General features: G+C 31.9%; 1 protein-coding gene across 6 annotated transcripts in view; it reads left to right on the top strand.

Moving 5' to 3' along the window:
• LOC122532874 (nesprin-1-like) overlaps window positions 1-10,450 on the top strand; it is a 116,081-nt gene that overhangs the window by 42,637 nt on the left and 62,994 nt on the right. The gene's annotated exons all lie outside the window — the stretch shown is intronic.

Genomic DNA, 10,450 nt, shown 5'->3' with positions numbered 1-10,450 from the left:
ATGTCAAAATCAAAATTAAAAGTCATAGTACACACAGAAAATAAATAAAATGTGTAAAAAAAAAAAAAAAAAAGAAACAAAAAAAGAAAGAAAAAAAATGTCTCGAAGGTAAGAAAAGTGTTTGGCAAAGTCCGTGGGGGCAAAAGTCGTTCTGCTGAGATTCTCGTTGCGGAGGATCGGTTTGTTACGACGCGCAACGGAAAGGGGTCAATAATTCTGACGTCCGCGCAGGGACGGAGTTCCACGCGGTGACGAGCGGCCGTGCGATTCCAAAAATACTTGCCTATGGTCGTTGAGTTGAACGTCTGGTGGCTGGCCACGCGTGTATCCCTGTTGCTCGGTTGAGCCGTTCTTCCGTGTGGCGGAAGGCCTGCGTCTCACATGTTGGTTAAAACGGCGGGAAACCATGGTCGTCGGTGTCTGTCGGGTTTTTTACGACATCTTTCAGCGACAGAGCACTCGCAAGCGTGTCCACCGACTCCCGGAACCGCGGCACACGCGAGAAAGAACCACCGTGAATCTACTTAAATATTTATAAATCTTTCGATTTAAGTTAGTCGCCACGAGCTAAGAGCTTTCTTTCGTTCTCTCGTCATTTTCGTTCACCATTCGTCGACCGATTCATCGAACAGTTCGAATAACGTAATGCTGCCTGACAAGGAATGTTCTGTCATTCCGAATAGTCTGCAAGGAACATTTTATTTATCGTTCAAAATTTATTTTGCAGTTTTCCAAGTGAAGTTTTCTTCCATTCAGAGATTTCGAAAACGTCGAATTAATATTTTTCGAAGAGAACGCTCGCGTTATTAATGGTTAATTTTTAATACCCTACTATTTTACAATATAAAGAATGGATTTTAATATTTTCCGCGTTTCGTCTCGCGAAATTGTCGTTTATATTGTAAAAATTGTGAAATATGAAAAAGCTTGAAAGAATTTCTAACCTCTTGCGCTAGTAACTACGGACCATAACGAGTGACCAAACTTTATACAATAATTCGTCTTCTTTTTTGAATTCATCGGCGTATCACTAGATAGAAATTACTAAGTAATAAATTTATTATTTGTTTTGCCTGGGTTATATTTCCAGTATACTTGAAACTGAGAAAATATTGGAATTTTGAGCCAAATATGGTGAACGTTCTGTGAAGGAAGAAAGAATAAGAAAGTAAAAATTTTGGAATTGTGTAGTATACTACTTAAATATTTATAATATTTATATTATACTACTTAAATATTTATAATATAATATTTATAATATTTATAGTATACTTGTTAAATATTTATAATTAATATTTATAATATTTATAGTATACTACTTAAATATAATATAATATAATATAATATAATATTTATAATATTTACAGTATACTACTTAAATATTTATAATATTTATAGCATTCTACTTAAATATTTATAAATCTTTCGATTTAATTGTAAAATTCAGGGACAAGCGTGTGGACGCTTTCGATTTCACCAACGATGTTCACCAATTCAACAAATTTACGTTTCCAATAGACGCTAGCATGCGAACTCACTATACCGCAAGTGCGAAGTCGCACATCACCACAGGATTCGAAATCCTGCAAATGACACAGCATCCAACTCAAGTGTCTCAAAGCGTTTATTACTTGCTTTGGAGTTTGGAGCAAATGAAAGATACGAACATAAACAGTTTGTTCGATTTCGCTTTTGCTTGTCGGTTTGTCGACCGTCTCTCGCGTTGAAAGTCAGCCCGACGAAGTTATCGTTTCGATTTATCGTTGCCTGTCGCGATGAAAGTCTCTCTTTGTATAATTTGCTTGATTGATCCTTGTGTCCTCGAGCTGGATACGATGGGGAAGGGAAACGTTAATTGATGAGTCTTGATTCGCCTCGATCCGTTGCTAAGAATATTACAGACTCCCGACGAACCGAGTGTAGAAAGTCGGTAAATAAAGTAGCAAGAGAGAATAAGTTCACGTTTGAGTTTCATTAAAACATTTCACTGTCAGCCGTTACAGTTCCTCGTGGCCTTTTCTTTTCTTTTTTTTTTTTTTTTTAACAAAAAGTTTCTCGAGAAAATTCAGCTTGTCGAAATTCTTTTTTTCATTTGCGTCTAGAAAATCTTTAACGAATTTTCACTTCGATCATTCGTACGTAATACGCGTGTGTTACGAAATCATGGGAAAAAGCAATTCCTGATCCGAGCTGCAAAAAGTAGAACATAGATTTTTACGTGTTTTCCGATAACAGTATCGAGAATGATAAAAAGAAAGTGCTGCATGCCTGCCGGTAACACGTGACGAACGTAATTACCAGATCGAAGCGTTTGGCAATAACATTGCTGCTCTTTAATTAACTCCACGTCCGATAAACGAACACATTTTTTTTTTTTTTTCACATTCCGTAAGCAAACCGGATCGTTCTTGCTCGAATTTCCGCTACGCACCTTGTTTGTCGCTCTGGGTTTTCCAACGATTTGACGAAATACTGAGATACTCGTGCACGTACACGTGTCAACATCCATATTACATTCTACATTCTAAACTTATTTGAAAAACAAAGGAGAAACAAAAGGAACAAGGAATGAAAAAGTGAAAAGAAAAAGACACTGAAGTGAAATATTGAAAAATCGTAATTTTTTTATTCCCATCAGGATTCTCTGATCTTTTTCAAATAGTTTTCAATTAGTGTCGTCACAGATAAAAGTTGGTGGCAAAATTTTTCACGAAACGTTTCAACGTTTGAAAATTTCTCGAAGTTCTAACTTCAATTACAGAATGATGTTATAATTATTGCAATTAAAATCTTCATTTGATAACGAGTTAAATTCTTTTAATTGAATTTTTATATTCATGTTTTTTAATTTAAGTTCCTTACAAGAGCAATGAATCGTCTTTTTTTTTTATATGTCGTTTACATCAATACTATTGATATAATCGAGCAATTTTATCGAAGTTTCATCGAATTTGAAGCTTGAAGAAAATTCATTCACTCGAATTCGACAGTCGTTTGTTTCGTTTACGATCGTAAAAATACGGGACAAGTTCCAAGCTTTAAATAAATATTATTTAACAGCAATTTCACTCGTTAAATCCTAAATGATCTTACACTCTCGTTTCGTGTACTACAATCTAATATTCTCTGACCAATAGCAATCCATTCTATTATAGTATTTAGTTTGATTCATTACTCGACAATCGTAAACGAGCATTTCACCCGCGCGATTTAGCTCCAACCATCGTTTCCCTTTTTCTCCGAATTCGCGACAGATTCGCTGTTCTCTCGTTGCATACACGTCTCTCTCTTTTCTCGGAATAATTTTGGTCGACTGTGTTCGAAAGTACTTCCGGAACTGGGCACTAATTATACGACTTCTCAAAAAAAAAAAAAAAAAAAACAAAAAAAGAANCTCAAAAAAAAAAAAAAAAAAAAAAAAAAAAAAAAAAAAACAAAAAAAGAAAAAAAAAAAAGACAAAAACGGTGCAAGCAAGAAGAAACTTTCTATAAAACAACTTGCACAATGTAACATTTACACGGGCGAACAGTTTCTTCTGTTGCCCGTGTATTTGAATACAATCGAGATCGTGTCGAAATGCTTGCCTGTTAAGCGAACCGCTAACGCTATTTATGCGATTACTTGCTTATTTAGAAATGGAATACTACCGTTTCCAGCGAACGTCGGGATAAAAGTTTCCAGAAAACGGCGAGGGAGAGGTGGCCAACGTTCGAAAGTAGTAGACGAGAACAAGAAAAAAGAAAACGAAAGGAACTGTCGCACTGGTTGCGGTCGTAAATTTTACGGGGAAAGGGCGATACGCTTTTAATGAACGTATTTTCATTTTTCGAAAATGTTGAAAGTGACAGGCTTCGTTTGTTCACTCGAGCGTACCTTTTGCTTGGTAATTCTCAAATTCTTCGGGATTTTAGAGCATTTACAGGTTTTACAGTATTTAATTCGTTTTAATTCGATTAAACCCCTTTTATTGCCTATTAGTTATTAATATTAGTGTTTAATAAGTAATTCTAGGATATAAATTGCCATTAAAATGGTAATAATCAGCCACAGAATCTAATAAAATTAGAAAATGAAGGTAGACACGTGCAAACAATTTATGTAGCCACCGTATTGCTTTCTAGAAACGTTGTACAGTAAGATCCTCGATTATCGAAACTGATGGAGAAACAAACGTGTTCGGATAATAAAATGGCAGCTTTCTCTGTGTTTAAACTTAACGCGCGTATTGTAAAGAGATTTTATTTCGATTGTTAACTTCGATCATTTTGATAGAAGAAAGTAACCATTGCATTGGATTATACATACAAGAAATACATAGTACGAAACGTGTGTAATGCCGATAATGCAATAAATCACAGTAATAGAAAGTTCGATTAATCGGTGTTCCAGTTACGTTGCATTTATACTCGGTGATTAATACGGCATCGCGTCGGATCCAGCGTAAATATGCAAAATCGAAAATTCCTCTGTCTATGAAATTTGTCTAAATTCTAAAACCACGTGTAGAATTCCAATAACCACGATGTGGTATCTGTCGAACAAGAAGTCAGCGCTGACCAACTCTGCATCTGTCGGACTTTTCTCATTAATGCTTCACGATTCGTGTCTTCACGTTGTTAGGAATTAGTCATACTTACATGAATGGTCCTAGAAGATATTTTTGGCTAGGAACCAAAGTACGAATCAAAAAGGATATATAAAAGCAAAAAAGGATCCACAATCAGTAGAGCTAGTAATTAGTATTGCAATTGCAATCAATATGTATATTTTAATATTTAATGTAAATATTTTAATAGTAATTTATTATATTATATTATATTATATAATTTATTTTATTATATTATATTTAATATTTAATATAATTTTAATATTAAATTTAATATTATATATTAAATATTAATAAATTATTTATAAATTAAATATTAATATAAATATTAAATATTATAATATTTAATATTTATATTTAATATTTATATTATAATATTTATAATATAGTAAAATATTAAATATTAAATATAATATAGTAAAATATTAAATATTAAATATAATATAGTAAAATATTAAATATTAAATATAATATAGTAAAATATTAAATATTAAGTATAATATAGTAAAATATTAAATATTAAATATAATATTTTGCATAAAGCAGAAGTCTTGTCTTCTTCCAACATAAATTCTGTAAAACTGCGAATTATAATTTTTTAATAATACTCTTATACGACGTCACGATGGAGATTTGTATCAACGAGAACATCAGTAGATCATTTCCATGAAACGCTTCTATCAATTGTCCCTGTAAAATGCCATGATCGGTTGTGATACTTGTCCGAACGAAATGTGTAGTAGAATACACGAGCAAACAGAGGCACGCGAACAATTGACAGCGATCTTTTCATGCTGGTTCTCGATAGTAACAGATGGACGCGATCCACGCGACGTGCAGCTGTCTGCACGAGAACGAAATGAAAAACTTAGTGACGCGTGTCGGAACGGTAGCCAGAGTTGGGCATATTTTATTCGAAGAATTTATTCGAAATATTATACGAATGCACAACTCTGACGGTAGTACGGGCGACCGTAGATAGGTTTGCGAGTTTCTCGAGTTAGAAACGCAGAGTGTGACGATCGTTCGAGTGAGACGATCCTCAGATGATACCAGATGATACCACGTAAATTACTCCGTTTCTCTACTTACGCATCGAACCCTGTCCAACTCGACTCGCGAGATCGATTCTTGATCGATCGATTAACGAGTCTAGCCCGACGTCGACTAATCGTCCAATTAATTTCACTGCCGTTTAACAGACAGCAGGCCTAAGCCAATGGAAAAACTCCGCGCGTGTTTTACGTACATACGTTCGAAACGGTCACGCAACATTAGAAATCTGGTCTTCCTTCCAGAAGTTGAAAATAGACTTTCCAGCGTTTTTCACCTCCCGGAGTGGGTCACGGAAGTATTCGAATGTTTTCACGCGCTATACTTGTGCTTCGAAATTGAAGAAACTGTACAATTCATGTAAGAAAGTTCCTAAACTCTTATTACGTGAACCAAAAATTAAATTAATAGAGGGGAAAGGATTATACGAATCATACAAAGTGCGTCGGAGTAATACGTACAAACGGGCACAAAGTGATTCTTCGTAAAAAAATAAGAAAGAAAAGTAAAATTTTGTTACTCGAGGCTTCGTTTTTCGAGACAATCGAAAGTTTGAAAAAGAAATGAGAACCTTCTTGAAAATTATATATTCAATCGAGGCGAATAATGCGCACGATTTATAAGAAAGAAGATTCAGAATGGATTTTAGATATTTTCGAGCGAGTGTCGAGATACTCTTATGTTTGTACAATTTTAAAATATATTAAAATAATTTATAAGTAAATAATAATGTATAAATAATTTATATTTTGCAAAAATTTGTATTAACTTTTGCTGTATTAATAAAATACGCGTACAATTTGAGAATTGCATTATCTACGATAGATATTGAATTATTAAAAATAAAACGTCTTCCAGTGCTTTTGAGTGAGAATATGTAAGTGTTATGTAAAACATTCGAAAATTTCACAGTCATTGTAATAAATAGAATAGCAGAGGTTTATGCAATATAATGCATTTTTATGAATGTAACTGAAGAAAACTTGATAAGGAATAAATGTTTTACTTACCAAGTGTTACAATAAGTATAATATTTTGGACATTTCGTGTGTTGCACATGTTCCATGGATTTTTAGAACCTTAAATTTCCGCAGTCTAGCAACGAAATACGTTTTGTCGTGATTAAATTGATAAAATTTGAAACCAATTTGAAAATGTCGATAAAAGTAATAAGAAATTTGTTACAAGTATATATATATATATACGTAATAAAAAATTACTGGACGATATGAATAATAGATTTAAACATATAACTAATGTTGATCCCATAAAATATTGTAGTACGTTAATGATTTGGCCATGTATTTGAAAAAACGATTATTTAAATAATATATTACATGGGCCATATAATATGTTATTTGATTCAATGTTTAAAACAAGCAAATAGTTTATCTTTGAATTATTTTATTATTTTGTTATCAAGTGAAATAATTTTTTATTTTCTTTTGTATTTGTTTCATCAAATAATTTAAAAAATAAGTATTTACTTTAAAAAATAATTTAAGAAATAATTTCTGTTGCATCTGTCTCCATCTTATGATAGACTGTTTCAAACAAAAGATTATTTGGAACTAATCTATGTCATTTGGACACATTTGGGATAAACTCACTTTTCCTATATTATTTCCAGAATAAAAGTATTACAATCAGTGGCAACGGTTGTTTCAAATTGTTATTTTTTTCATCTTCGTTTGCCCAGTCTTGTATTAATGTAACGAACAGTCGATCATTTGAACACTATGGAACTAAGTATTTTACAATTTTTCTTACATTATATTCTCAGATTTTCTATTTTCACCGCAGCACCAATGAAAGTTCAAAACGTTCCATGTCTATTTTCCTTTTTCTCAAATTGTCATAACTTTAGTCTACTCTCATTTTTGCTTCCTCTCTCCTCCTCGAATTACGAGGAAACGCAGTGAATAATGAAATAAAGCGTGCGTGCAGAAACCTAATGGTGTCTGATTACGGCTAAGACGCTTCCTTTTTTTTTTTTTTTTTTTTTTTTTCCCCGGGGGGCAACAGGATGTTTCAGAAAATATTGGCACACTCTTTTCTTTTTTTTTTATTTTTTTTTTTTTTTTTTTTTTTTCACCCGCGTTCTCGTCTCCGGTACGGAGACTCTCCGAACACCTGCCTCCTCGTCTCGGATACCGTTAATCTACGTATTAAATGTGGTTTCATTTCCAATGCATCGCGAATATTGCCCCTCTGCTCGCCGGTAATCATCGGTTATTAAGATCGCGCACGGCAGGCAAGATGTTGGCGTCGTGTACGAGCACGAGGAGTGATCTACGTTCGCGGGTTTGACGTTGTACCAGATTCTTGCGCTAGATATTCCTCGATAACGTTTGCTCGATGTTTCCATGTACGTACGTGGGTTAAGCGCCGCGCTTTTATCGGGAATATACGCGGGTAGGGTTTCGGTTGTTCGTCGAGCAATCGGTTTATTCGATTTTACGCGATTTCAGCGTTTAATCTTCCTTGCGCCGGTCTCTCGCGAAGTGGCTTTTCTAGTCGCTCGGTTATACGACGTGGCTGAATGCCAAGTATCACGAGTTGACTTATGAACGAGAAAGACGCGATAAATTCCTTTTTATTTTTTATTTTTTTTTGAAGATTTTTCGTGCGATTGAATTAGTTTAATATCGCGTTTTTGATAGTGATTAAATTATTTCTTGTGCCGGGCGATTAAAAGGGCAATTTAAGTGTGCTTTTAGGTTTATTACGTACAGTTCAAAAATTCGGAGCAAAAGGTTTTAAAAGAAATAGTAGCTTTAAGTAAATGTTATTTTTAAATAAATACTATTATAATACTATTATATAATACTATTATAAATACTATTATACTAATATTATTAGAATAAATTTTACTACTATAATACTATTATAATAAATTTTACTATTATAATACTATTATAATAAATTTTACTACTATAATACTATTATAATAAATTTTACTAGTATAATACTATTATAATAAATTTTACTAGTATAATACTATTATAATAAATTTTACTAGTATAATACTATTATAATAAATTTTACTAGTATAATACTATTATAATAAATTTTACTAGTATAATACTATTATAATAAATTTTACTAGTATAATACTATTATAATAAATTTTACTACTATAATACTATTATCATAAATTTTACTACTACAATACTATTAGAATAAATTTTACTACTATAATACTATTATCATAAATTTTACTATTATAATAAATACTATTATAATAAATTTTACTACTATAATAAATACTATTATAATAAATTTTACTACTATAATACTATTATCATAAATTTTATTATTATAATACTATTATAATAAATACTTTATAATAAATTTTTGTATTGTTCGTAACACTATTTTTTGCATTTAAAGATGAAAACTATGATTGTAAAATATTGAATAATCTTTTCTTTCTGTAATTATAATTATTAAATGTCCCCGTTTCTCAGAGGAATGTCTGTTTCGCCTGAAAAGTAAAGAGTGCTCCAAATGTTTTAGACGTCTACATGATATTCACTTGAATATGAAGAAACGAATTAAAAAAGCATGATATTATAATAATTGAATATATTCAGTACAGCTATTAACCTAGAAACCTAAATAAGTTATTTGAAATATATCAATCTAAATAGATCATTTGAAAATTATTCGTTAGTATAGTAGAGTACGATATTATAGAGAATAAAAATGCGACCTAATAATAAACGTGTCGATATACGATATACATAACTGAAAAAAAGAGTAATCTGTTGATTTCGAAAAACAATATACAATTTTATCAGTGTGCAATGAAACTTAATATGTATTCTTATTTCGTGCATTATTGTTGCGTATCTCATGTCCATTCGTTCTTCTTTTTGTACAATATCTTGACGTCTTCCTGAATCGATCACCGTTCTGTCCTTGTCCGTGCAATGTTCATGGATTAATCATCCTGCCATACAACCTAATTGCACGCCGCGATACTCAGAATTTATTATACTTGGCCGGAGTGATCTTACGGGGTTTAAAGTTACACAGTCGGACAACGGTTCAATTGAAGCAATACTTCATTAAACACAGTGAAAGTTGCGCAAATATTGCTCGGTGGAAACGATAAGAGATATAATCAGGCAGAGGGGGATTGCGAGCGGCGAAGTATGCCTCTTGACTGAGTAACGAGCGACGAGGAGCGTTATTGGAAATGCGTTTCTCGGAGCAACGAATTTAGATAGTGTTCGCCGTGGAATGTTGGCCAAGCAGTTGCTACGATACGCTAGATTTACTCGGTTATTCAATAAAAAAAAAAAAAAAAAGGTGAAACAAATCAGGTTAAAGACTTTTTATATTATAATATAAAAAAACGTATATATGTGTATATACTGGATATCCCTCACACCCATTCTTTGTATTGATTTGATATGTCTTTCTTATAACACATTATATAAATATTTCCAACATATAATATACTTTATGGTGTACATATAACATATATTTTTATTATTTTTGATAACAAAATATATTGTCAGAGTTGTAAATAATATTTCTTTTCAAGTACATGTTGATAGATAATACATTGCTTTCTGATCATTATTATATTATATTATATTATATTATATTATATTATATTATAGTGTAGTATATTATAATTAAGTATCCAATGTATCAGTAATTATAACATAATTGCAACAAGTCTGAAACAGAGAAACTAAAATTACGATATGAAATTGACTTATACGTAAAAGTAAGATTTTCGTGAAGTTTACACGCAATTGAAATTTTCACTTATT

The sequence above is a fragment of the Frieseomelitta varia genome, unplaced genomic scaffold (genome assembly GCF_011392965.1).
Source record: "Frieseomelitta varia isolate USP_RPSP 00005682 unplaced genomic scaffold, Fvar_1.2 scaffold_143, whole genome shotgun sequence".
In the NCBI taxonomy this organism is placed as follows: domain Eukaryota; kingdom Metazoa; phylum Arthropoda; class Insecta; order Hymenoptera; family Apidae; genus Frieseomelitta; species Frieseomelitta varia.
The sequence above is the reverse complement of the archived record's forward strand: the minus strand, read 5'-3'. Positions and strand labels throughout refer to the sequence as shown.